At 47.2% G+C, this 6,440-nt stretch overlaps 1 pseudogene; it reads right to left on the reverse strand.

Moving 5' to 3' along the window:
- Positions 1-4,632: 4,632 nt before the first annotated feature.
- On the reverse strand, positions 4,633-4,783 carry LOC138496240 (U1 spliceosomal RNA; annotated as a pseudogene).
- Positions 4,784-6,440: the final 1,657 nt, after the last annotated feature.

Below are 6,440 nucleotides of genomic sequence, written 5' to 3' on the forward strand. Positions count from 1 at the left end.
GAGTTCTAGGTAGTTCATATGAGACCTCCTGTCTTGGGGTGTCCACAGATCGTAGACCTCAAGATGACCCAACTTAGCTCCCCACCCCAGAAGGGAGGAGTCTGTTGTAACCATGGCCTGCAGTAAAGGCTCCTGGAAGGAGGTTCCCACTGAGAGGTTGTTGGAGGTTGTTCACCATTGAAAATCCGATATCATGGAAGAGGGTATCAGTATCTTTTTAGAGTCTGGGTCCAAAGCTTGGGACCAGCAGCTCCGGAGCGCTAACTGTGTGCGCCTCATTTTCAGTCTTGCAAGAGGCAGAGCTAGAACACATGAAGCCATCAGGCCAAGGAGTCTCTGTAACCACCAGGCTGACTTGTGGGAGAAGTTCAGAAAAAGAGGGCACGTGGTTGATAAATCCACAATTCTGTCCTCCGTTAGGAAAACTCTGGCACCAACAGTATCCCAAAGGAAACCTAGAAATATCAGGTCTTGAGCCACCGGCATAGATGATTTCCGCCAGTTCAATGACAGCCCCAGTTGGAACAGGAGTTGGAGGAGAGACTGAAGATTGGCTGCTGCTGCCCGGGTGCAAGGACTCTGCAGAAGCCAATCGTCAAAATATGGATAGACATGAACTCCCTGCAGTCTGAGGAATGCTGCGATGACCGCCATCATCTTCGTAAAGACACGCAGTGCCGAGCTGAGACCAAACGGCAGCACTCGATATTGGAAATGTTCCATTCCCACAGAAAACCAAAGATATTTCCGATGTGGGGGCCAAATCCGGGTGTGCATATAAGCATCCTGGAGATCTAGCAGACTGAGCTAATTGCCCTTCCGGAGAGAGGACCTTATCTGGCTGGGCACGATCATCTGGAATTACTCTTGGGGAAGGAAAAGGTTGAAGCTGGAGAGGTCGAGGAAAGTGCGCAGGCCAGCCTGGTTGGGTTTGGGCACTGTACACAAACGGAAGTAATAACCCTCCCCTTGCTCCCACAGCGGAACAGGTCTCACTGCTCTGAAGTTCAAATGTTTTTGTACCTCAGCTCTGAGAGAGGGAGACTCAGACTGCTGAAGAGGAGGGTAAGAAGGTGGGGTATGAGGGAGGGGAAGGCGGAAGCCCGCTCGGGTGATGGACAAAACCCATCGGTCTTCTGTTATGGTCTTTAATGCCGCCAGATGAGACGATATACGTCCCTCTGTAAGGAAGGCCTGGTATCAACTGTAAGACAGACACAAGTGACCACAGTTCAAGGGTGTTTATTGAACTTCAAAAAGGGTTGCAAAAATGCCTATCTAATCCAAAATCTATAGTTGGGAGCAGGCTACGACCATCAAATAATAATAGCACAGTCCTAGTGGTGTCATGTCAAAACAAAAGGGCCTATACTAATAAACCTATTGCCAATCCTTACCTCTAAATACAAATAGTGTGGGAAACAGTGTTACATAAAAGAAAGAGGTGTTCAAGAAATAATATGTCAGGATGTTCAGGCCGCTGGCCTCCCTTCCCCAAGTTCTCACCATGGGACAAGGCGGTACACTCTAGCTTAGCACAGTCTCTGGCTTCTCTAGAATGAGGATACAGTTCAATCATTAGCATAAGGCCCTTCTATGCCCAAGTCTCTTTGCCTCTCAAAGTCTCCTCTTTCAGAGGGTCTGAGGCGACGAACAAACAATACGTTATTTTCCTCTTAGACTATCGCAAATACTCAATTTCTCAGGCGATTCACGATTCCCCTTGGATCCCCCTCTGCTGGGCTCAGATCAACTTTTACACAATGTTCGTAGGATTTCTACTTAACCAATTTTTTGAGTGTTTCACTGTTCACCCCAGATACCCCCTCTGCAGGGCTCAGATTCTCTCAACACACAGTTCAATTAGTCTTCCTCAGCCGGGCTCGGACCAATGAACTTTGTAACACAAATTGCTTGAACCAAAAGCTCTCAGCTGATCTCCCTCTGCCGGGCTTGGACCAACTTCATTCACTTTGTCATCAACTTTCTTTACGCTATTAACATCGAAGACATTCGACTGTGCACAGGATTTTACTTGACCCGTTGCAGGACCACTTCGATTTCACAATTCCTTTTCACGCTTTCACTTTACCACCTTTTAGTTGGATACCTTACAGATGCTTTCCAATGAGCACACACGTGGTGCTGGACCACTCGGTCTAAGGCAGGCTTGTCCAACCTTTTTGAATGTGGGGCCAAAGCATTAACTTTTTGTCATCCAGTGGGCCTGCGAGCCAAAAGTCAACAACCTCACCCAAAGCAGTATGTTAAAAAGCAATAGTGTGTGACCTTTGACACAATAGCATCACAGTCAGTGATAGCCATGCAGTCCCAAAGATAGGTTTTGGTGTCAGGGGCAGTGATCAAAGGTTAGTTGCTTGTGATTTCTTTCAGTGTGTATGTGTTGATATTTTTCTGAAATAGTGTGGGCGACTGACCATAGCGAGGGAGCTATAAGGTTCTATTCTCCCCCCCAAGAATGTTTTTTCAAATATGGGGTTCAAATGGTGCATGTTACAGCAGAAAAAGTGACCAAAAAGCCATAAGTTTACAATCAGTTCTAAAGTGTATGTGTTCATATTTTTCTGAAATAGTGGGGGCGACCGAGCGTAGCGAGGGATCTATAAGTATGTAGGCACAGTTTGGGATGGCCCTCCCCCCCCAAAAAATATGTTTTCAAATATGGGGTTCAAATGGTGCATTTTTCAGCAGAAAAAGTGACCAAAAAGCCATAACTTTACAATCAGTTCTAACGGGGAACATGAAAATTCCACGTCACCAACAGCAGACAAGAACTTTTACAACACAACACTTCTTAATGATCAATGTGTCCACAGTGTAAGACAGCACTGTCACTGATGTAACACATTTTTATGCTGGTTGTGCTCAAAATATGCTTCTGTAGCAACAGGTCTGTGCTGGCTGTTCCCAATTTAGGACAGCATTGACCTGTACAAAGCATTATTGATGCTGCCTGAGCATGTGCAGTGTGCCCAATACATTTGCCAGATTATCTGTGTAATACACATTCATTACTTCTCTGTTAATGATTGATGCTGCCTGTGCAGTGTTGTGCCCAAAACGTATGGCAGCCTATCTCTGTAATACACATTCATTACTTCTGTGGTAATGAAAGGAGCATAATCCAATTCAACAGATAAAATGTGGAAAAGCGATCACCCAAAGGTGAACCTAATTGAGTTACTTCCCTATGCCAATAATAGTTAGGACCAGTGTTGCCAAGTAAATATTAGTTAAAATGCAAAATGTGCATCCCATTTTAATTAAAAAAACTCCCCCTTGGGTACAATTCAAACCGGGTGATTTCTGTTCGCCGTAAGCAATGTTTTCTTTTGAACCACACCCAGCACAGCTCCTGCAACTCCCCTCTGAAAGTAGTTGGGTGGCTGCATTTGTGTGATGTTAATAGGTGTATTTATTTATTCATGCAATGTTTGTCGGATACCTGTATATTTATTTATTTATGCAATGTTTGTGGGATACAGGTATCCAACAAACATTGCATAAGTAAATAAATAAGCCAGGTCCATGTATCCTTCAAACATTGCATAAATAAATATTAACCGGGTTGTGGACCCTCACTGCATGACCCTTCCAGGAGAAGGGAACATTGGAGTGTAAAACCTGACACAGGAAAAGCAGAGGGTGCAGGAGTTACGAGAACGAGTAGGAGTTATAGTTCAAGAAAGGAGAGGCTGGTAGAGGAGATGAGGATGGAGGCTGTGACGTGGATCAGATAGGAAGAGAAGAGGAGGAGAAAGTGGGGGCAAAATGTGAAATGAAAAGAGCAGTTGAGGAACAGAAGGAGGAGAAGGCCAAAGGAGGGGAGGAACAGGAGGCTGCAGCAAAATAAATTCTTCCACAAGACCAGGGTTTCTGTGTGCAACCAACCTGCCAGGCCTAGTGCACACTTTACCTTTTCTTTCTTTCACCAATAAATGTGGCCTGTGGGCTTCCAAGCTGCTCAGAGCTGGCACTCTTGACTGCAGCAACAAGACTAGGGGCTCTGTGTGCAAACAACCTGACTCGCACACGTGACTTTTTTTTTTCTTTCACCAATACATCGGGGCTGTGGACTCCTGAGCTGTTTAGTGCTGGCCCTCTTGACTGCAGCAAAAGAAACTCTGCTACAAGACCAGGGGCTCTGTGCGCAAACAACCTGACTCGCACACGTGACTTTTTCTTTCTTCACCAATACATCAGGGCTGTGGACCCCTGAGATGCTCAGGGTTGGCCCTCTTGACTGCAGCAAAGGAAACTCTGCTACAAGCCCAGGGGCTCTGTGTGCACACAACTGGCACACGTGACTTTTTCTTTCGTTCACCAAAACATCAGGGCTGTGGACTCCTGAGCTGTTCAGTGCTGGCCCTCTTGACTGCAGCAAAAGAAACTCTGCTACAAGACCAGGGGCTCTGTGTGCAAACAACCTGACTCGCACACGTGACGTTTTCTTTCTTTCACCAATACATCAGGGCTGTCGACCTCCAAGCTGCTCAGTCCTGGCCCTCTTGACTGCAGCAAAAACAATTCTGCTACAAGAACAGGGGCTCTGTGTGCAAACAACCTGACTCGCACACGTGACTTTTTCTTTCTTTCACCAATAAATCCGGGGAAAGCGCGAACCCAATACCAGAAATAATGCAGTGGAGTATCCCAAATTTGGGGAAATCGCAGAGGTCAGCAAATCCGATGTGCAATGGATGAGCCTCATCCTGAGAGATCTGCCTTTCTGATCACAGATTCTCCCTTGCCAGGTGAGTATGAGTTGCAAGCAAGAGGGCAGGGGTTGGGCCCGTTCTGGAAGCCCCGCTAAATGAGGTTGAGAAGGCAGGCACTGACCCGGCCCCAGCCCTCCCGGAAGCCACGACTCGGTTAATTTATTTATGCAATGTTTGTCGGATACAGGAACCCGACAAACATTGCATGAATAAATAAATGTGCCTCACGGGCCACATAGAATGGCTTAGAGAGCCGCATTGTGGCCCTCAGGCTGTGTGTTGGACAACCCTGGTCTAAGGTATTGTATCTTGTCTTCAAAGTTTAATCACTCATCTGTTGTTCAATTTTGCTTGTGTCGATTACCACATACGCTTCATACACTGTTCGCTTCAGCTTTCACTATACAATGTTGCCGCTTGCAACCTTGGCTTTAACACTGACCGGTTTGGTATCCGTCTACCCAACTCACTGGCTGTGCTGACTTCATTGACGCTGCTTTGTTGTAGGAGCCAAGGACAGTACCATGAAGGCAAGCAATACTCCCCGCCTTGACTATCGATGAAGGAGAGCTGCAGGTACCTATGATACACAATACAGGATTCTTCAGCCTTGATTCCTGGTCTTGTGTTTCCTATTCTCGAGGGTTCATGAAAGTAACAGGGCCTCATTAGGACCCTGGCGGAGAGGGTTTTACGCCAGCGTAGTGCATGGCGTACCTCTCCGCCATACTACGAGTTCCCGTAGCGCCATGGCGGCCTTTTCCGGCTGGTTTTACCAGGCGGAGAAAACCATGGCGCTACGGGACCTCGTTGTTAATTACGCCACCGTATTTTACGGTGGCGTAATTAACTCCTTCCCCACTCCCATTATACCCTATGGGGCAAAAATGGGAATGGGGAAGGGCAGAATGGGGATTGGGGATTTACCGCCCCGCCAAGGTCGGAATGGGGCGGTAAATCCGCCAACCCCCATGGCGCTATCGGCGGCTTTCCGCCATGCTTCGCGGTGCATTTAGCACCGCGAAATCCGCCTGGGTCGTAATGAGGCCCACAGTCTCTTGTTGAAAAGGTTAAGGGCACTTCCCTCCTTGCGATCCTCTTCCATCTTGCTGTCTTTCACCTTGTATTAAACTGCCATCTTGCAACTTCTGCTTCTTCGTGTGCTTTGCCTTGCTCCGCTTCTTATCCATGTGTGGAAGTGTAATGCAAGTCAGGTGTGTGTAATGGTCAGTAATTGCCTGACCCTCCCTGACCATTGTATTGGGAATGTCAGGTATTCGGCTTGGGTGCTAGTCTGTTTTCTCTCATAGTGAGTTGTCTGTGAGAGAGTATATGTTGGGAAAGGGGGGGGTTGAGGTCCTGGTTGTATGGGGTGAAGGTGTTACAGGGAAGGGCTAGGACTGACAAAGATTTAGCTGTTAACGTGCTTGATTTTGTCTTGTTGAGTTCCTCGTCTGTGGAGGAGTGGAAAAGCTCTTTCCCTTCAAAGGGGAGGTCGAGTACCTTGTCTTGAGCCTCTTTTGAGAACCTTGTAGCATGAAGCCACGCCTTGCGGGAAAGGTCTATACCGACCCTAAGGCCAAAACTCGGGTGTGAGATAGGCCTTCTTTAAAATCTTCTAGCCTGTCCTCTGGGATACAATCTCGGAATTCCAAATGCTCTCTCCGCAGCTTGAGGTTTGCCGCTGCAAGAATGACTTCA

This window comes from Ambystoma mexicanum, chromosome 10, assembly GCF_040938575.1.
Source record: "Ambystoma mexicanum isolate Mex_15411 chromosome 10, UKY_AmexF1_1, whole genome shotgun sequence".
In the NCBI taxonomy this organism is placed as follows: domain Eukaryota; kingdom Metazoa; phylum Chordata; class Amphibia; order Caudata; family Ambystomatidae; genus Ambystoma; species Ambystoma mexicanum.